Here is a 22,538-nt window from a genome sequence, read left to right on the forward strand (position 1 = left end):
AATGGGGCATTCCGAAAGGCTCAGGAGCAGGTCTGTATTTGCGGTGTTTAAAAACAAATCCAGTTTTCGAAACAGATTTCCAGATTCCGGATGCCGACTTCTGCGATCTGCTCAATGTCTGGTTTTCAGACAATTACGGTTTTTAGAACTCCGGATTTTGGACGTTCTACCTGTATGAGCATTGCATGGAAAATTGCACACAATCAACACGTTATTTCTCACCGACTTCACACTTCTGGACTGAACTTCACCAGATTGGAAAATTTACCCTATCCCAATTATGATTGGAAACTGGAAACTGGATCGAAGAAAAACAGCTTTCAGAGAACAACAGCATCACAGTTCATTGTATCTCTGTTGCTATTAAATAAATAAGCGCTAACTTTTCTCTACATCCAGTAGATTTAATTTTTAAATTCTAGGGCTCAATTTTCCCCAATGCTGTTTTTTGGCATATTTAAAAAGTTACACCTGTTTTTTTGGTCCCGACTACTCCAAAAAAAATAACTTGCAAATTTTCCCGTTCTAATTTTTTTAATTGGCGCCACGCAGCCTATACTTTAGCTTCGGGGGGGTGGAGCCTAGTGTCTGCGCCGAAAAAACAATGCCCCCCCCTTCTGCGCATGCACAGGAAAAAAATGATGTTTTTGACGTGACTGCTATGGGTGTACATGGTCAGTACACCTCCCGTTCTGCATTCAGCCATTTTTAAAGTGTGAGAACTTTAATTCTCAGTGGAAAAATCGGAGCTGCAATATGCCACGTGGCTCAAGGAGCAAGAATTTCTCACAGGATGAAGTGGAGGCACTAGAAAAAGAAACGCTGGAACCAACTTGCAGAAGATTACTGTGCAATGGTGACCACCCTGAGGTCTGGAGGCCAGTGCAAAAAGAAATGGCAGGACCTTGGTCAAGTATGTAGTGTAAGTAATATTTTCATTTATTCACTGGAATTGCAATTATAAATGTGACCATCTGTATATCCCACCCAGCAGAAAGAGACCCTCTCTAATAAGTTACATTTCCCGAGTAAGATGGCACACAACAAAAGAGAAAGAACTCGAACAGGAGGAGGTCTGGCAAATCTGCACCCACGAACACACTTGAAAGACAGGGTTGCTGCTTTAATGGGTCCTGCCTGGAGAAAAGCAACCACCACTGCACAAGCTGGGTCCACACTCAAGGGAGAGGGTAAGTCCTGCAAATTCCACAGTCTCGCTTTGCTAAAAGTCAAGTACTGTACGGGCTAGCCATGCTTCGGTTCATGGGAATGTCTCCGTCAGCTACGCTTCAGTTGATGTAATGTGCTTTCATTCATCGTGGTCCTTCAAATCAGCCTGCTGCCTGCGCTGTGTGAGCCGACTCATGCCACCCACCCTGCCCCCTCCTCTGTTGCTAACCATTTGTCTGTTCTGTTATATTTTGCAGAACTTGAGGCCAACCCTGACGAGGCTGAAGCCGATGCAGAAGAAGGTTCAGATGCGGACGAGCCTGAGGAAAGTATCTTCCAATCCCACCTTCCAGACCAAGAACACGGGGGTGAGGGGGGGGATGAAACCTCCTCTGTTGTACTCACTCTAGAGGAGGTTCAGGTGCTGTCCATTGAGGTGTCAGCCCCTTTCCTGAGTGGGATGAATTTTGGGACATTCCATGGTTTTGCATACTCCCGATGCTGCGGGGCCCAGTGGGATGCAGCGAGCCACACCCAGGGTGAGGAGGGGAAGGAGAGCTCGACAGCACTCTCCTGAGGTGCAGGATCTAACAGATGTGGTTCAGATGATGGCAATGAGTGTGGAGAGCATTGACCTTGCATGATTACTCAAGGACACCATCAGTGGGATGGGTGATGAGGTGTCTGGAGAAGTAACAACACTCTCATGAGAAATGGGAATACTGTCCGGGCACATGAGGGAGGGAATGTCGCAGACAGCTGAGACACTGTCAGTGCACATGAGAGAGGGAATGTCCCAGGTAGCTGATACACTGTCGGTGAACATGAGGGAGGGAATGTCGGAGTTACTGCTGTAATAAGGGAACACGCCAGACCCCACGGCCATTGACGGAATCAACTGGCACTCTCACTCTAATCCCCAGACCAGCCTCTGAAGAGGCCCAAGCCGGGCCTTCCACATTACCGCCTGCCCATGCCCCCTATCAAGAAGTGCGCATTACCCAAGATGCTTGAAAGAATAAGCTTGGTACCAACCCGAGAAACGCTGCACCACTGCCTGCGGGCAGGGGTGAAGTCACCAAGACCAAGTGCTGCGGGCGGTCTTGGAATAAGGTGGAGGAGAGATGGATGCAGCCTTTCTTTACAGCTGTTGTTGTTGTTACTGTTGTAACTGTTCTCAAATATAAGTTTTTGTAAATGATGCAAATTCACAAGTTTAAAAGTTTGTAAGTGATCTTAAAGTTTGTAAGTAATCTTAACTGAAAACATATCTGATACAAAAATATTTTTATTAAAGTTAAGTACAAACAAATGTTAAACTTTTAAATAAAATATATTTTAAATTATAACTGAATCATAGAAACATAGAAAATAGGTGCAGGAGTAGGCCTTTCGGCCCTTCGAGCCTGCACCGCCATTCAATAAGATCATGGCTGATCATTCCCTCAGTACCCCTTTCCTGCTTTCCCTCCATACCCCTTGATCCCTTTAGCCATAAGGGCCATATCTAACCCCTTCTTGAATATATCCAATGAACTGGCATCAACAACTCTCTGCGGCAGGGAATTCCACAGGTTAAAAACTCTCTGAGTGAAGAAGTTTCTCCTCATCTCAGTCCTAAATGGCCTACCCCTTATCCTAAGACTATGTCCCCTGGTTCTGGACTTCCCCAACATTGGGAACATTCTTCCCGCATCTAACCTGTCCAGTCCCGTCAGAATTTTATACGTTTCTATGAGATCTCCGCTCATCCTTCTAAACTTCAGTGAATAAAGGCCCAGTTGATCCAGCCTCTCCTCATATGACAGTCCAGCCATCCCTGGAATTAGTCTGGTGAACCTTCGCTGCACTCCCTCAATAGCAAGAGCTTCCATCCTCAGATCAGGAGACCAAAACTGAACACAATATTCCAGGTGAGGCCTCACTAAGGCCCTGTACAACTGCAGTAAGAACTCCCTGCTCCTATACTCAAATCCCCTAGCTATGAAGGCCAACATACCATTTGCCTTCTTTACTGCCTTCTGTACCTGCATGCCAACCTTCAATGACTGATGTACCATGACACCCAGGTCTCGTCGCACCTCCCCTTTTCCTAATCTGCCGCCATTCAGATAATATTCTGCCTTTGTGTTTTGCCCCCAAAATGGATAATCTCGCATTTATCCACATTATACTGCATCTGCCATGCATTTGCCCACTCACCGAACCTGTCCAAGTCACCCTGCAGCCTCTTACCGTCCCCCTCACAGCTCACACCGCCACCCAGTTTAGTGTCATCTGCAAACTTGGAGATATTACACTCAGCTCCTTCATCCAAATCGTTAATTTTTATTGTAAAGAGCTGGGTCCCAGCACTGAGCCCTGCGGCACTCCACTAGTCACTGCCTGCCATTCTGAAAAGGACCCGTTTATCCTGACTCTCTGCTTCCTGTCTGCCAACCAGTTCTCTATCCACATCAGTACATTACCCCCAATACCATGCGCTTTGATTTTGCACACCAATCTCTTGTGTGGGACCTTGTCAAAAGCCTTTTGAAAGTCCAAATACACCACATCCACTGGTTCTCCTTTGTCCATTCTGCTAGTTACATCCTCAAAAAATTTCAGAAGATTAGAAACATAGAAACATAGAAACATAGAAAATAGGTGCTGGAGTAGGCCATTTGGCCCTTCGAGCCTGCACCGCCATTCAATGATTCGTCAAGCATGATTTCCCTTTCATAAATCCATGCTGACTTGGACCGATCATGTCACTGCTTTCCAAATGCGCTGCTATTTCATCCTTAATGATTGATTCCAACATTTTCCCCACTACTGATGTCAGGCTAACCGGTCTATAATGACCCGTTTTCTCTCTCCCTCCTTTTTTAAAAATCATTTCCATCATTAGTTTCTAAATCTTCCCTGCATCCCAATACCAACCTTAGGTACCAGGAATGCTGTAGCATTCTTAGTCTCCAGCATTGCTGTGGTAGAAATCATGGGAAAACTATTGGATGACGTTTTTCTGTTATTTGTGTAGCTTTTGAATACAGTGATACATCATAGGCAGTCCCTCGGGGTCGAGGATGACTTGCTTCCACACTAAAAAAAAAGCACTCAGGTGACTGATAAACTAATTTTAAATGGTGGAAGATGCCTGTGCGTGAATTATTTTAACGTGGGGTGGCCGTTACATACCAGCCACCACACGGGCTTGACAGAGCAAGGTCTTGGTCCAGTGGCAAGGGGATCCAAGATGACTGGAGAGGGTGGATGTAGCCTACAAGGGGATCCAAGACATATGAGGGTGGATATAGCCTACATTCCTATCACTTCAGGTCAGAAAATCCCAGAACTGGTGGGGCCTGGGAGGAGTCAATGGAATGACTCCCTCCTGATTTTCTGCCCTTGCTCGCTAGCATTACGTGACAGAGCTAACGTAACTCCAGCAGAAATCCCAGCTAAGAAGGACAATCTCTGAATTATTTTGCAGAAAGTTGTCTGAATCACAGATGGGGTGCTATTTGCATAGCAACAATCAAATGTGGGTTTTTTGAAACCATGGGGTAGAAGTTGGTAGGCCAGCACAAACTGGCCGCAGGGGACGATTCCTACTCCAGAACAGGTAGGCCCAAATTGATATTGGGCTTCGGGCCTCATTTTTACAAAACCAGCAACCTGTGGGTGTCTACCGCATGCCCACAGTCATCTCACCAATAATGCAAGGATGAATGTCAGACCACTGCAACACCAGCATCCCTCAGACAAGTCCTGAAGGGTAAGTAATTAGAATTGGCCCATAATAGTGCTGAGGAGCTGTGAGGAGCATTCCTGATCCTCATGGATTCACTTTAAAAATGTTTTTTTAACGTACCCTTTTAGTTGTGGCCTCCAGCAGTCCCTCAAAGGACCACTGGTTAGGCCTCACATAGACCAAGTAACCCTGATCAGAGTAAACCCGACATTTGCTCTGCTCAAGGCAAAAGAATTTCAGGAATGGGAGTTAAAACTGCGATAGACCCCTTATTAGCATATTTAAGGGGCCAAAAGCCCAATTTACATTGTACGAATTTAAACGTTGTTGTTCTACTGGGTGAAGCTGGTCACTGTCCATTCACGTGCAAATATGGGTTCAAATCCCAGAAAGTCTCCTCTCCATCAGCGTTAGGGTCCTACATTAAATTATTTTTTTCTTAACCTAGTTCTGATAGTTGCAACTTCACAGGAGAAAAGTGCATACTATTTGGCACACTAGGGCCAGGATTTTGACGGCTTCAGGGGGTGGACTCAGAAGCAGGTCCACTGGCAAAATCTAAAAGATTGACAGCGTGGCGGTATCCCACTGTGAACCCACCTCAGTGTCAGTTTTTCCAAGTGCCATGTCTGCCTGTGCTTTATAGACCCGACACTAAGCGTCGGATGAGCCAATTGAAATAGTTGAGATTGTTGAAAGGTAGTTAAACAGCATTTTACCATCTACTTACCATTTTTCCAGCTTTTTGACAAGTTTCACGGCGTTCGGGGATCACATCTGATAAGTAGCTCTGGTTTTCAATGACTCTCTGAATAGGTAACAGCTGCAAAAGTGGTATAAAAGCTACCATTTCACAGCTGTTCACTTTCCAATGTTAGAAGCTGGAGCCTTCAGGATTTGGAATACACTTTTCAGCTTTAGGAAGGTTGGAAGTATTTGGAGTAAATTCTCTATCCACTGTCACCTCCTTGAAACAACCTCTCTCACCATTGACAGATCGCTTCTGTCATCTCAACTTCAGCTGCCATCTATTCTAGCAGCATTGGTGCCCTTGAAAAAATATCACCTTGGTCCTCAGAAATCCACCACAATCAGGCACACCAGCATCACCACCAACAACACAAATCTTCACCTGATGCTGCACAGGACACAGGGCATCAGCACCCAACCACATTGCTGCCCAGGGGGCCAGGGATGGCCTCATCATGGCCAGATTTACTTCACTTGAGGCTGTACAACCTGGCTGCCACATGATGCGCCAGGTTGGTATGACCCCACACCAGCACTATAAAGCACCCTTACAATGCCCAAGCCATTCCTTTCATCACCATTGCGGGAGGTACCGTTATGCCTCATCATTCGCTACAACTCACTAAGCCACTTCCAAAGGAGCACACAAATCTGTCTTAGAAGGCAAAGTGTTCAAAATACAGGTTTCAATGTTTGATAACACATTAGCAGAAACTCTACATGAACATTGGCTAAAAGACCCAAGTCCCTACCCTTGTGTGTTGTTGGTTGATATGATTGGACAAGGTTGAGGATGAATGTAAGGGATAGCTAGTGACATGGGGATTTAGATTCCTGAGGCATTGGGACCGTTTCTGGGGGAGGTGGGACCTGTACAAGCCGGACGGGTTACACCTCAACAGGGCCGGGACCAATATCCTCGTGGGGGGGTTGCTAGTGCTGTTAGGAAGGGTTTAAACTAGCTTGGCAGGGGGATCAAAACCTGAGAGTACATTCAGAGGGGAGAGAAGAAAAGCTGGAAATGGAAGGCAGAAAATAGTCAACAAGGGAGTTTAACAGGGCTAAATGGCATATACTTCAATGCAAGAATAAGACAGATGAAGTGAGGGCACAGATAGACACATATGATATTATAGCTATTACTGAGACATGACTGAAAGAAGGGCAGGAATGGCAGCTCAACATTCCTGGTTACAGGATTTTCAGACGAGATAGAGGGGGGGTCAAAAATGAAGGGGGGGGTCGCAATATTGATTAAAGAAACAATTGCAGCAGTGAGGAGGGATGATATGTTAGAAGGATCATCAAATGAGGCCATATGGGTTGAATTAAAGATCAAAAAAGGAACAATTATGCTGCTGGGAGTGTACTATAGACCCCAAACGGTCAGAGGAAGATAGAAGAGCAAATATGCACACAAATTTCTGAGAAATGTAGAAACAATAGGGCAGTAATAGTAGGGGATTTCAACTACCCTAATATTAGCTGGGATAGAATTAGTGTGAAAGGTATAGAGGGAGCAAAATTCTTAAAATGCATCCAGGAGTTAGAGCATTAGGGGGCATTCAAGGAGGAGATAGTGAGAGTTCAGAGCAAGTATGTTCCCTTAAAGAAAAAGGATGGAACTAACAAATCTAGAGGCCCCTGGATGTCAAGGGGCATACAAGGTAGGATAAAGAAAAAGCTGTCATAAAGAAGTTTATGACAGATACCGAGGGCTCAATATTGCAGAAACTCTAGAGGAGTATAGAAAGTGCAGGGCTGAAAAATTAAAAAGGAAATTAGGAAAGCAAAAATATTGGTAAGTAAAATCAAGGAAAACCCAAAGATGTTTTCTAAATACATTGAGAGCAAAAGGATAACTAAAGAAAGGATAGGGCCTATGAGGGTCCATAAAGGTAACCTGTGGCTGGAGGCAGAAGACATGGGGGTAAGGTTCTTAATGAATACTTTGCGTCTGTTTTCACAAAAGAGAGGGACAATGCGCACATTGCAATCAGGGAGGAATAGTGTGAAATATTAGATGAAGTAAACACAGTGAGACAGGAAGTATTAAGGAGTTTAGCATCTTTAAAAGTGGATAAGTCCCCAGGCCCAGATGAAATGGATCCCAGGCTGTTAAGAGAAGCAAGAGAGGAAATAGCAGTAGCTCTGACCATCATTTTCCAATCCTCTCTGGCTACAGGTGTGGTGCCGGATAATTGGAGGACTGCTAACGTACCATTGTTTAAAAATGGAGAAAGGGATACACTGAGTAATTACAAGCCAGTCAGCCTAACCTCAGTGGTGGGAAAATTATTGTAAAAAATTCTGAGGGACAGGATAAATCTTCATTTAGAAAGAAACAGATTAATCAAGAACAGCTAGCAAGGATTTGTTAAGGGAAGGTCATGTCTGACTAACTTGATTGAATTTTTTGAGGAGGTAACAAGGAGGGTTGATGAGGGTAATGCGTCTGATGTAGTCTATATGGATTTTTAGTGAGGCTTTTGATAAGGTCCCTCATGGCAGACTGGTCACGAAAGTAAAAGCCCATAGGATCCAAGGAAAAGTGGCATGCTGGATCCAAAATTGGCTCAAAGGCAGGAAGCAAAGGCTGTTTTTGTGATGGGAAGGCTGTTTCCTGTGAGGTTCCGCAGGGCTCAGTACTTGGTCCCTTACTTTTTGTGGTATATATTAATGATTTGGACTTGAATGTAGAGGGTATGATTAAGATGTTTGCAGATGATACAAAAATTGTCCATGTGATTGATAACGAAGAAGAAAGCTGTGGACTGCAGGAAGATATCAATGGACGGCAGAACAGTGGCAAATGGAATTCAATCCGGAGAAGTGTAAGTTAATGCATTTGGGGCGGGCTAACAAGGCAATGGAATATACAATAAACGGTAGGACACTAAGAACTGTAGATGAACAGAGGGACCTTGGAGTGCATATTCACAGATCCCTGAAGGTAGCAGGACAGGTAGATAAGGTGATTAAGAAGTTATACGGGACACTTTCCTTTACTAACTGAGGCATAGAATGTAAGAGCAGCGAGGTTATGCTTGAACTGTATAAAACACTAGTTAGGCCACATTACAGGAAAGATGTGACTGCACTAGAGAGGGTACAGAGGAGATTTATGAGGATGTTGCCTGGACTGGAGAATTTTAACTATGAGGAATGATTGGATAGGCTGGGGCTGTTTTCTTTGGAACAGAGGAGGCTGAGGGGAGACCTAATTGAGGTGTATAAAATTATGAGGGGCCTAGATATAATGGATTGGAAGGACCTATTCCCCTTAGCAGAGGGGTTAATAACCAGGGGACATTGATTTAAAGTAAGTGGTAGGAGGTTTAGAGGAGATTTGAGAAGAAATTCTTTCACCCAGAGGGTGGTGGGTTTCGGGAACTCACTGCCTGAAAGGATGGTAGAGGCAGAATCCTTCATAGCATTTAAAAAGTACTTGGTTATGCACTTAAAGTGCCGTAACCTACAAGGCGACAGACCAAGAGCTGGTAAGTAGGATTAGGCTGGACAGCTATTTACTGGCCGGCCCAGACACGATGGGCGAATGACCTCCTTCTGTGCTGTTAATTTCTATTACTCTATGATTCTATGTGATAATGTAGATAGAGAGAGAGGGATGGAAGGAGGTGCAAGGTAAGTTGGTGTGAGTAAGGAGTAGGCTAGGAAGGCAGAGTGATGGGGATGTGATGAGTGGCACAGCAGGATGAGGTTGAGTGTGGCTTTGCAGTAACGTTTCATGATCTACTGAGATCATTGAAAGGTTTGTGCCACTGTAGTCAGGTCCTCCTGATGACATCCCTGCTTGTGCCCTCCTGTGCAATGTGCAACCAGGCTGCGTTGGTGTCCTGGGGAGGTCTCTTCCACCCATTGGAAGGGAAGGGAACCTCCCTGCATTCTGTGACTCCCTCCATAAGCATATGGAGATAGTCATGGGAGAACCTGGGTGCAGCCGTGCACCTTTATGCAGTCATTGTCAGTGTTTGTAGCACCTCAATGCTGCAAAACACTGACAGCACAACTGTTAAAATCAATTTGGACATGGTCCCTTTAAGGAAACCAGCTGATGACGCATCATCAAATGACATCATCAGACCCACTTCCTTTTAATTGGACGGGAATCCCACAGGGCGGGCTTAATAAGCCCCATCAAGGGAATTTGTGGGGGAAGCTGGCATGGAGCCAGAAGCGGGGTCGCAGTCCGCCACCTACCTCGGCCACACTGATCCCATCTTGGTAGGTGAAATCGTGGCCTACCAGTCTGCCTCAAAGGTCATGGGGGCTGGGCTGAAGCTAGAAAGCGCGTCGGTTCAAACATTGTCCTTTTACTTAGAGTTAGAATCTAATGTGGTTGGGAAAATGTTGGAGTCCATTATTGAAGAAGCAGTAGCAGGACATTTGGAAAAACATAATTCGGTCAGACAGAATCAGCATGGATTTATGAAGGGGAAGTCATTTTGACAAATTTGCTGGAGTTCTTTGAGGATGTGACGAACAGGGTGGATAAAGGGGAATCAGTGGATGTGGTGTATTTGGACTTCCAGAAGGCATTTGACAAGTGCCATACACAAGATAAAAGTTCACGGGGTTGGTGGTAATATATTAGCATGGATAGAGGATTGGCTAACTAACAGAAAACAGAGAGTTGGGATAAATGGTTCATTCTTGGGTTAGCAATCAGCAACTAGTGGGGTGCTGCCGGGATCAATGCTGGGACCCCAACTATTTACCATCTATATTAATGACTTGGATGAAGGGACCGAGTGTAACATAGCCAAGTTTGCTGACGCTACAAAGATGGGAGGAAAAGCAATGTGTGAGCAGGACACAAAAAACCTGCAAAAGGATATAGACAAAGCTAAGTGAGTGGGCAAAAATTTGGCAGATGGAGTATAATGTTGGAAAGTGTGAAGTCATGCATTTTGGCAGAAAAAAAAATCGAAGAGCAAGTTATTATTTAAATGGAGAAAGATTGCAAAGTGCTGCAGTACAGAGGGACCTGAGGTTCCTGGTGCATGAAACACAAAAGGTTAGTATGCAGGTACAGCAAGTGATCAGGAAGGGCAATGGAATCTTGGCCTTTATTGTAAAGGGGATGGAGTATAAAAGCAGGGAAGTCTTGCTACAATTACACAGTATTGGTGAGGCCACACCTGGAATACTGCATACAGTTTTGGTTTCCATATTTAAGAAAGGATATACTTGCTTTGGAGGCAGTTCAGAGAAGGTTCACTAGGTTGATTCGGGAGATGAGGAGGTTGACTTATGAGGAAAGGTTGAGTAGGTTGGGCCTCTACTCATTGGAATTCAGAAGAATGAGAGGTGATCTTATCGAAACATTTAAGATTATGAGGGGGCTTGACAAGGTTGATGCAGAGAGGATGTTTCCACTGATGGGGGAGACTAGAACTAGGGGGCATAATGTTAGAATAAGGGGCCGCCCAGTTAAAACTGAGATGAGGAGGAATTTCTTCTCTCAGAGGGTTGTAAATCTGTGGAATTCACTGCATCAGAGAGCTGTGGAAACTGGGTCATTGAATAAATTTAAGACAGAGATAGACAGTTTCTTAACCGTTAAGGGAATAAGGGGTTATGGGGAGCGGGCAGGGAAGTGGACCTGAGTCCATGATCGGATCAGCCATGATGGTATTAAATGGCGGAGCAGGCTCAAGGGGCCGTATAGCCTACACCTGCTCCTATTTCTTATGTTCTTATAACCCGGAACAAGACATGTAATAGGAAAGTAATTTAGGATCATTTTAACCCAGTACCGAACAGTGTACCCGATGGTCCTCCATTTACCAGTACATTTCTGCAGCTATCACTCTGTTCAATCACACCCTTGCACCCACATTTGATGCCCTTGGCCCCACTAAAACCATTACTCCCTCTCACCCTGGTCGTTCAACCTGGTACGGCCTTTATCTCTGCTCCATTAAGTCTAAAGGTTGCAGACAGTTGTCCACCATAAACATTCATCGCCAGATCTGGTTGAAGCACAAAGCACTATCGGGTTCTGCTCTCCTCTGCCAAAACTGCTCACTATTCCAGGATCATCCTGGAATGCAATAATAACCCCCGGCTTCGCTTCTCCACGACAAACCATCTCCCCTGCCCCCTTCACCCTCATCTCCAACAACACTAAGATCGAGACCATTCGATCAGCTGCCTCTGTTGCTTCCCTTACTTCCCTTAGCCCACCAAGTTAAACTTCCCCCAAGGTTCCCCCTTGCCCTGGCCTTGAACTTGCATCTTTCTCTAATTTCACTCCTATCTTACCTCATGCCCTCTCCAAGCTCACCCTGTCCATGAGAGCCACCTCCTGCTCCCTCGAACCTATTCCCATCAAACTGCTGACCACCCAACGTCCCTTCCTCACTCCCGTGTTTGTTAATGGTTCTGTCTCTTCAGGTATTCCCCCCTGCCCTTTCAAAACCACCATCACACCCTTCCTCAAAAAATCCACCCTCGATCCCTCTGCAAACTAACACCCCATCTCCAACCTCCCTTTCCTCTTCAAAATCCTTGACTGTGGTGTTGCCTCCCAAAGCAATGCCCATCTTTCCACAACTCTATGTTTGAATCATTCTAATCAGGTTTCCACTCCTGCCACAGTACTGAAATGGCCTTTATCAAAGTCACAAATGACAACCTATGTGACTGTAATAAACTATCCCTCCTCATCCATCTTGACTAGTCTGCAGCCTTTGACACAGTTGATCATACCATCCTCCTCCAACACCATTATCTCTGGTGTCCCCCTAAGCATCTATCCTTGGTCTACTCCCATTTCTCATCTATATGCTGCCCCTCGGTGACATTATCCGAAAACACTGCGTCAGTTTCCACATGTACACTGATGACACTCAGCTCTACCTCACCACCACCTCTCTTGACCCATCTGATGACAGAGGATGGGACGACCTTGGATCTAGCCTGGAGGCGGGGAAGGTTGAACAAGTTTCCACAGGTTCTATAGTTTAGTTCCACTCCAGCGGGGAGCTTGTTGAGAGTGAGATGGAGCATTGCAGCAAGGAAGATCGAGAAGAACATTGGTGCGATGACGCAGGCTGGAGGATGGTGACAAACTTTTAGAGGCAGCCGAAAAGGAGGAGGACACTCCATAGTCCCTCACGGTTGACAGTGTCAAAGGCCTTTGTGAGATCAAAGAAGGCCATGTACAAGGGTCAGTGCTGTTCCCTGCATTTCTCTTGTAGTTGTCGCGTGGTGAGGATCATGTCCATTGTACCCCGTGGTGGACAGAATCCGCACTGTGACTCTGAGAGGAGCACTTCAGCCACAGGGAGAAGACGATTGAGGAGGATTCTTGCGATGACTTTCCCAGTGGCCAACAGATGGAAGATTCCTCTGTAGGTGCCGCAGTCGGACTTGTCCCCTTTTTTTGAGGAGTTCACACCCTGTGTTCTCATGTCAGTGTTCTCGTCCAGGCCAACATCCCAGGCATCGAAGCACTGACCACACTCGACCAGCTCCATTGGGCGGGCCACATCGTCCGCATGCCTGACACAAGACTCCCTAAGCAAGCAATCTACTCGGAACTCCTACATGGCAAGCGAGCCCCAGGCGGGCAGAGAAAACAATTCCAGGACACCCTCAAAGCCTCCTTGGTAAAGTGCAACATCTCCAGCGGCAACTGGGAATCCCTGGCCCAAGACCGCCCAAAGTGGAGAAGAGCATCCGGGAGGGCACTGAGTACCTCGAGTCTCGTCACTGAGTGCATGCAGCAATCAAGCGCAGACAGAGGAAGGAGCTTGCGGCAAACCAGGCTCCCCCCCCACACTTTCCTTCAACCACTGTCTGCCCCACTTGTTACAGAGACTGTAATTCCCACATTGGACTGTTCAGCCACTTTTAGAGTGGAAACAAATCTTCCTCGATTTCGAGGGACTGCCTATGATGATGACCCATCCACTGTCTCTAAATTGTCAGACTGCTTGTCCGACATCCAGCACTGGATGAGCAGTAATTTCCTTCAACTAAATATTGGGAAGACCGAAGCCATTGTCTTCGGTCCTCTCCTCAAAGTCTGTTCCCTAGCCACCAACTCCATCCTTTTCCCTGGTCACTGAGGCTGAACCAGACTGCTTGACCCCAAGATGCGCTTCCAACCACATAGACTGCCTACTTCCACCTCCCTAACATTGCCCATCTCCACCCCCTGCCTCAGTTCATCTGCTGCTGAAACCGTTATCCATACCTTTGCTACCTCTAGACTTGAATACTCTAATGCTCTTCTGGACGGTCTCCCATCTACCACCCTCCATAAATGCAAGGTCATCCAAAACTCTGTTCTACGTATCATACCTCGCACCAAGTCCCATTCACCCATCTCCCCTGTGCTCGCTGAACTACATTGGTTCCCAGTTAAGGAACACCTCGATTTTAAAATGATCATTCTTGTTTTTAAATCCCTCCATGGCCTCGCCCCTTCCTATCGCTGTCACCTCCTCCAGCACTACAACCCTCATCCAAAACTCTGCTGCCTATATCCAATCTCACACCAAGACCCACTCACCCTTCACCCGTGTCCTTGCTGATCTACATTAGCTCCTGGTCTCCCAACTCGTCAAAATTAAAATTCTTATTGTTGTGTTTAAATCCCTTTATGGCCTCATCATTCCCTGTCTTTATAATCTCTTCCAGCCCTATAACCTCCCCCCTTCTTTTAAGACCCTCCTTAAAACCTATTTCTTTAATCAAGTTTTTGGTCACCCCTTCTAATACTATCTTCCTTGGCTCGAAGTCCACTTTTGTCCCTTTTGACTCTGAAGCACCTTGGGACAATTTTTCTGCATTAAAGGTGCTATATAAATGCAAGTTTTTGTTGCTGCAAGTGTTCTTGTATTAGGCACTGCAATTCTCCCTGAAGAATATTTCCATTTCTGATATTACAAAATGCAACATGTGTACATCAAAAGTCAGTAACACAATATTGGAGTTCTGATGACACCATAATCTATTCAAGCATCACAATGCCTTAGCCGACAATCTTGCAGCTTGCGTATCTATTTTCTACACTGCCCAAGTAATCTCTATAACGGGTAAAACTGTCTAGTCTAGAGCACAGATAAAGATAACCTTTAAGTTCTTGCCATAGTGAAATCTGCCTGCATTGAGCAAAACTCACTTTTGGGTTAGGTGGAGGTAGGACTACAATATACAGGGGTTAAAAATTATTTTGGACGTCATTCCTTGAATGGCATCTGGGGCATGAGCCTGAATTTTAGGCAGAATTAAAGCATGGAAGGGGAGTGATGCAGATCACACCTCAAAGTACGATTGCAAATTCTCAAAACTTAATTGACAGGTGGATGAAACTGATTTTAGCTTCAGGCAAAAGTGAGTACTAATTTTGTTTAAAAACAAAGGCTTAGTTTTTTTTTCTCAAATATTTTTTCGTTCAACACAACTCTTGCCATTCATCCACATATTGCAAACCTGCGAGAACTCCTCACACATTCATATGCTGCTACCCAGTGCTTTTGTACTGGAACTGCATGCTGCTCTCATGGCCAAAATCATAGTACAATTGAAAGTCTTTGCACCCAACCTTATCCTGACAGGTGTAGTGTATAGAGAAAGAGTCAGACTGAACACTGCGAGCTCAAAATAAAGTGTGACCTTAGTCTTTAATTGTAGGTCTACAGAGTGCCACTCCAACCTGTGAAGCCTTCTTAAATACCTTGCTCCCAAGGGATTATGGGATCCTTTGGCAGTCCGGGGAATGAGCCCTCTGGTGGCTATACAGAGTAACTACAAGTCCACATATATAACAACATTCTCCCCAAAGTCAATAGTGTAACTATTTACAATGTGAGTCGATCTGGGGCCCTTCTTGCCCTGGTTGATCGTCTCGGTGTGAAAACTGGTGTTGTTGAATCATTTGTTGGGCCCTCACTGGGCTGCTGTACAGCTGGCCTTGCTGGGCTGCCTGGTGTGTTGGGCCCTGCAGGGCTGCTGTGGATGATGGGTTTTGCTTCGTGGTCAACCGTGGTGTCGGTTGCCACTGGTGTGTATGTTGGGGGATCAAAAAAGGTAGGGTCCAAGATGGGTTGCTCAGGATAGTCCGTGAACCTGAGTTTGATTTGGTCCAAGTGTTTCCGGTGAATGAATCCATTTGAAAGTTTGACCCGAATCACCCTGCTCCTCTCTTTGGCCACGACAGTGCCGGAAGCCACTTGGGACCTTGTTCATAATTTAAAACAAATACAGGATCATTGATTTCAATCTCGCATGACACATTTGCGTTATCATGGTATGCACTTCGTTGAAGCCGCCTGCTCTCTACCTGTTCAAGTAGATCAGGGTGAACTAACGAGAACCTTGTCTTAAGTGCTCTTTTCATGAGCATTGCTTGATGGATTGCACTGCTCTCTCTGCCTGACCATTGGACGCTGGTTTAAACGGGGCAGATGTGACATGTTTGATCCTGTTACGGGTCATGAATTCTTTGAACTCAGCACTGGTAAAACATGGCCCTTTGTTGCTCACCAGAACATCGGGTAAGCCATGAGTGGTAAACATGGCCCGTAGGCTTTCAGTAGTGGCAGCGGACGTGCTAGCCGACATTATCTCACATTCAATCCACTTGGAGTACGCGTCTACAACCACAAGGAACATTTTAACCAAGAACGGGCCTGCATAGTCGACGTGAACCCTAGACCACGGTTTGGAGGGCCAAGACCATAAACTTAGCGGCGCCTCCCTGGGTACATTGCTTAACTGCGAGCATGTATTACATCTGTGAACGCAGGACTCTAAGTCCACATCAATACCGGGCCACCACACGTGGGATCTGGCTATCGCTTTCATCATTACGATGCCTGTGGAGGTCATTGATGAAGGTGTCTCTGCCCTTTTTGGGGACCAATACGCGATTGCCCCACAGAAGGCATTTCATCTGTGCGCCGCTGGAATGGCTTTATCTCTTCCTGCATTTCCACTGGGACACTGGACCAGCTCCCATGAAGCACACAGCTTATGACTAGAGATAATAAGGGGTCGTTGCTTGTCCAAGTTTTGATCTGCCGGGCAGTGACGGGTGATTGCTCACTCTCAAATGCTTCCATAACCATGACTAGATCTGCGGGCTGAGCCATTTCCACCCCCGAGGTGGGTAATGGCAGCCTGCTGAGAGCATCGGTGCAGTTTTCTGTGCCTGACCTGTGGTGGATGGCGTAGTTGTATGTGGACAATGTGAGCGGCCATCTTTGGATGCGGGCCGCTGCGTTGGTATTTATCCCTTTACTCTCAGAAAACAGAGATATAAGTGGCTTATAGTCAGTTTCCAATTCGAATTTTAACCCAAACAGGTATTGATGTATTTTCTTTACCCCATAGACACACGCTAACGCTTCTTTTTCAATCATGCTGTAGGCTCTCTCGGCCTTAGACAGACTCCTGGATGCATAAGCAACCGGTTGCAGTTTCCCGAAATCATTAGCTTGTTGCAATACACACCCAACGCCATATGACGACACATCACATGCTGGTACCAAATGCTTACATGGATCATACAACACAAGCAATTTGTTTGAGCATAACAGTTTTCTCACTTTTACAAAGGCATTTTCTTCGTTTTTGCCCCAAACCATTCGCCCCCTTTTCATAGTAAGACATGCAGTGGTTCTAACAGTGTCTGAGACCCGGTGAGAAGTTACCAAAGTAGTTCAAGAGTCCCAGAAACGACTGCAGCTCCATCACGTTCTGTGGCCTCGGTGCGTTCTCGATTACCTCCGTCTTCGAATCGGTGGGCCTAATGCCGTCCGCCACAATCCTCCTTCCCAGGAACTCCACTTCAGACACCAGGAAAACGCACTTCGAGCGTTTTAACCTGAGCCCCACGCGGTTGAGAAGACTAAGAACACCTCCTCCGGGTTCTGCAGGTGCTCAACTGTGTTCCGACCTATGATCAAGATGTCGTCCTGGAAGACCATGGTGTGCGGGACCGACTTCAGTAAACTTTCCATGTTTCTCTGGAATATCGCCGCCGTTGATCGGATTCCAAACGGGCATCTGTTATAAACAAAAAGACCTTTGTGCATGTTGATGCAGGTGAGGGCCTTCGATGATTCCTCCAGCTCCCGCGTCATGTAGGCTGAAGTCAGATCCAGCTTCGTGAACGTCTTTCCTCCCGCCAGCGTTGCAAAGAGATCCGTCGGCTTTTGGTAGTGGGTATTGGTCCTGCAGGGAGAAATGATTGATCGTTAGAACCTATGGCGATTACAAAGTAACTGTGCCATCTCCCTTGAGGACTGGGACAATAGGACTGGCCCACTCGCTGAACTCGATCGGTGAGATGATGCCCTCTCTTTGTAGCCGGTCTAGCTCAATCTCTATCCTTTCTCTCATCATGTACGGTACTGCTCTCGCCTTGTGATGGATGGGTCGCGCCCCCAGAATTAGGTGGATCTGCACTTTTGCTCCTTGGAACTTCCCGATGCCTGGTTCGAACAACGAAGGAAATTTGTTTAAGACCTGGGCACACGAACTGTCATCAGCGGGCGATAGCGCTCGGATGTTGTCCCAGTTCCAGCGTATCTTTCCCAGCCAGCTCCTGCCGAGCAGCGTGGGACCATCGCCGGGTACCACCCAGAGTGGTAGCTTGTGCACCGCTCTATCATAGGAGACCTTTACGGTAGCACTGCCGATTACAGGAATCAGTTCTTTTGTGTAAGTTCTTAGTTTTGTGCGAGTTAAGACTGGCCTTGTTGCACCACAACCTTTCGAAAGTCTTTTTGCCCATGATGGATTGGCTTGCGTCCGTGTCCAGCTCCATTGACACCGGGAGTCCATTTAGTTCAACATTCAGCATTATCGGGGGACAATTCGTGGTGAATGTATGTACCCCATGTATCTCTGCCTCCTCTATCTGAGGCTCTGTTTCGTCGTGATCCTCCTCTGTAACATGGTGGTGTGCAGGTTTAACAGCTTAGCAGCTCGCCTGCACACTCGTTGGAGGTGTCCCATTGTTCCACAGCCCTTGCAAACGTATCCTTTGAATCGGCATGAATGGAAACGATGATCACCCCCGCAGCGTCAACAAGGTGTTAATGGCCTTGCATTCATCACCCTTGATGGTGGACTCTGGGATATCTGCGGACGTGTAGCTGCAGGTATGCGTGACCTGCCCTGTACATTACGATTCGAAAACAACATCACTTTGTTCACAGTACTTGTAGCAGCACTTGTGTGCTGAGAGATTTGCTTAATAGTGTCACTGGTGGCAATGAATACCTGGGCTATCGCTATGGCCTTAATCAATGTTGGGGTCTCTACAATCAAAAGTTTGCGAAGTATGGTTTCGTGGCCAATGTCAAGTACGAAAAAGTCTCTGAGCATGTGCTCCAAATGTCCTTCAAATTCGCAATGTCCTGCAAAGCGTCTTAGCTCAGCGACTTAACTCGCCACTTCCTGGCCTTCAGATCTTTTGTCGGTGTAGAACCGGTACCTCGCCATCAGAACGCTTTCCTTCGAGTTCAAATGCTCTCGGACAAGTGTGCACAAATCGTCGTACGATTTCTCCGTGGTTTTCGCTGGAGTGAGCAGATTCTTCATGAGGCCATACGTTGGTGCCCCACAGACGGTGAGGAGGATCGCTCTTCATTTTGCAGCGTTCTCTTCCCCATCTAGCTCGTTGGCCACGAAGTATTGGTCGAGTCGCTCCACAAAAGTTTCCCAATCATCTCCCTCCGAAAATTTCTCCTGGATGTCCACTGTTCTCTGCATCTTTGGGTTCGCTATCTGTATCTCGTCGCCAGTTGTAGTGTATGGAGAAAGAGTCAGACTGAACACTGTGAGCTCAAAGTAAAGTGTGACCTTAGTCTTTTATTGCAGGTCTCCAGAGTGCCACTCCAACCTGTGAAGCCTTCTTAAACACCTGTGCTCCCAAGGGATTATGGGATTCCTTGGGACTCCGGGGAATGAGCCCTCTGATGGCTGTACAGAGTAAATACAAGTCCACATATATAACAGGCTTTAACACTGTAAATGCCATTCATGGCCTCATCTAGGAGACATAAACAGGCAATGCAGGTAAATGTTAACACTTTTAAAATGGATTTTGCCACAGACAAAGACAGAAATAGAACTTTTCAATGCATATTGAAATTAAATGTTTGAGCCACACATTGATTTGAATATAGTTAGTGAGCTTCCTATGGTGTTGCTCATGGGAAGTCAGAGCAAATAGTCTCTCTCTTACCTTTCCCTGTCATCTTCATGTTGTTCTTCCCTGTGTGTCTATCTCATCTTCCGCTTCCCAGTTTATTTCTGTTCCCTTTCTATTTTTCTCCTCTTTTGTTGGTTTGTTCTAAGCTCCATGTAATTTTCTGCATCTGTCTTTTCCATTTCTTCTTTCTTTCAAAGGGCTTGAGGTGACGGAAAGGAGCTACTGAGGGGAACAGGCCTCATTTTCCAGTGGTATTCGAAAGCAACATAAAAAAAGGACCAATCACCTTGCTCCATATCTGTTTTTGAAGCCCCAAATTCCCAATTTCCCCATTCCCCGACCCCCCTCTTTATCCACCACTTGTCCCCTCCCTCCTCCTTCCTTTTGGGGATGGGTGTGGAAGGACATTTTAGGGAGTGAGTTACTGGGGGATTTTAGGCGATGGGAGAAGGTGGAATGGAGCTGAGTGGAATGATTGGAGTAAGGAAGGAACAGTGAAGAAATGGAAAGTAGAAGTGACAGTGCAATCCTTCTCACCCATTATGCCTGCTCCTTTAACACCTATCCACCATATCCCTTCTGCTCCCTAATATGCTCTTCTGACCAACCTTGCTACCTAACCTCCAGCTTGTGCTCCTTAACATGCTCCATGACCCACCTGACATTACCTTCTGGCTCCCCAATATTCCGCTCACTCCCAAACAGTGCTCAAAGTCCCTGGCCAATAGCACCAATATCAACAGTCCTGCATGTCAGTCGAATGCCAGGATTGACCAATCTGCTCCACTGAGACCAGCAATGGGAACTTACATTAGGGCCGGCAAGAAAAAAGCCGTGGGTCTCAACTTTAGAGGCACATTCATGGAGAATCTAAAGCATAGAGACCATATTTTGGCTTCAGCGAAGTTGCACTTGGATAAGAACACCTATCTGAGAACCTATAACATACTTACAAATAATAGATAAATTCAGACATTATGCTTACAGCAATTATATTGCTTAAGTGCGGGTCATTTCTGATTGTCTGAGAACCCTTCTTCCCTTTGTTATCAAGGAGAAGTGACACAATTGATCTACTGAGAATTGAATAAAATCTGACATGGGGCAAAGACGCCAGCATGGACAAACTGAACTCTGAAGCCCATGGGACTGAGGCATCTTCTAGCCATGCTTATAATTTTGCTGTGATGACATGCTTTAAGTATACTGCTCACATAAAAATCGCACAAGGATTTATCCAATGCAGATAGACAGAATGGAGCAGAGATAAGTCACGAGATTGGATAGTGCAAGCCAACTAAAAGAGAGAGGTTGAACTGAGTAACCAAGAGCACTAAGGACTACATAAAGGTGGATAAGCAGCTATAAAGCTGTGAAAGATGTTCTCCATTGGACTGACTGTTAGGGAGTGAGAGGTATATGGAACATAAAAAAAATTTAGAACTCATAGAAAACACTAAGGGGCCGAAATTGCCCCACGTTCCGATTGGGGGCGGTAATCTTCCGGGGACGGGACTTCTTGCGCCCGTAAATCCGCCCCGACACGGAATTGGGTCATGCGCCCCATAAACGAAGCGGAGCGCTGTCTCCGGCACTCCACTTCGTTGGATGGATGCTCCCGGGGCGGCAGCGTGGCACTGAGTCCAGCAGTGCGCTGAGGAGACTGGCACTGCGTGGATCATCCAAATAGCGCTGACGTGCTACAACGCCCCTCCCCTACAGTTAAAGGGGAGGGCCATTGCTCACTCTGCAGGCTTTGGTGGCTGCCACTGGGCCAGGGACGTGATTGACCAGCCTAGCGGCCTGGCACCCAAAACTGAGTGCGAGCTTCATGATGGGGGGCCAAGTTGACGCAAGGGCTGCAATTGTTGGGCTGACCCAAGGGTCAGCCAACAAAATAAAATTGTGGCCTGGGGCGATAAAGGCCTTCTCTTTAAGGGGCGCCCCAGCGGCGGATGTCCGCGTTGGCATCCACCCACACCAGCCTTGATGCTCGCGGGGCAATTTCTCCCATGGGGTGCAAAGCGGGCGGTGTGGGCGGTGAGGGATCGGCGCACATGCTGATGACATCATCACCAGTTTGGCGCTAATCACGGGACACAGCGCTGCCGGGTTAGCGCCCCCCAAACCTCCAGGGCAATTTCCCCAGAGGCACTACTGCCCCCATTCCCCCAGGTGAAAACGACACTGCGCCCCATTATCACCCCCCAGGAGGTGCTAACGGGGCTATAAGAAGAGGCAATTTCTGCCCCTAAGATGATCTTGTAGAACCCAAGGACTTCAAATTCAGGGAAAGGAAGCAGAGAGAAAAGATCAAAAGGATATAAATTAAAGAACCAAGATGGTGTGGTTATGCCAAGAAGCTGGGATCCATTAAAAAAAAGTGACCTTAGACTTTGTTACATGAAATAGTAGTTCACTTCAGGACAGACCTATAGTATTACCTTACATGTTCGTACTTCTATTGCTTTTTTTATCAACAGATGGAAACAAAATAGTCCTGACAGTGGTTAAAGTCCTGATAGAAGCTGATGTAAATGTCTGGGGCTATTAAATAACTATAGGTATTGCTATCCTATAAAATGAAAATGTTCACACCAAGAGCCATTCCTATAAAAGGCACTTCCACTTAGTCATGGCAAGCATGTGTCAAAGATATTTGATTATATAAAGGTGTAGGAA

At 46.3% G+C, this 22,538-nt stretch overlaps 1 protein-coding gene across 1 annotated transcript in view; it reads right to left on the minus strand.

The window, feature by feature from the left end:
• Positions 1-22,538, minus strand: part of dnajc5b (DnaJ (Hsp40) homolog, subfamily C, member 5 beta) — a 75,627-nt gene that overhangs the window by 45,142 nt on the left and 7,947 nt on the right. The window lies entirely within an intron of this gene.

The sequence above is a fragment of the Pristiophorus japonicus genome, chromosome 1 (genome assembly GCF_044704955.1).
Source record: "Pristiophorus japonicus isolate sPriJap1 chromosome 1, sPriJap1.hap1, whole genome shotgun sequence".
Taxonomy (NCBI): Eukaryota; Metazoa; Chordata; class Chondrichthyes; family Pristiophoridae; genus Pristiophorus; species Pristiophorus japonicus.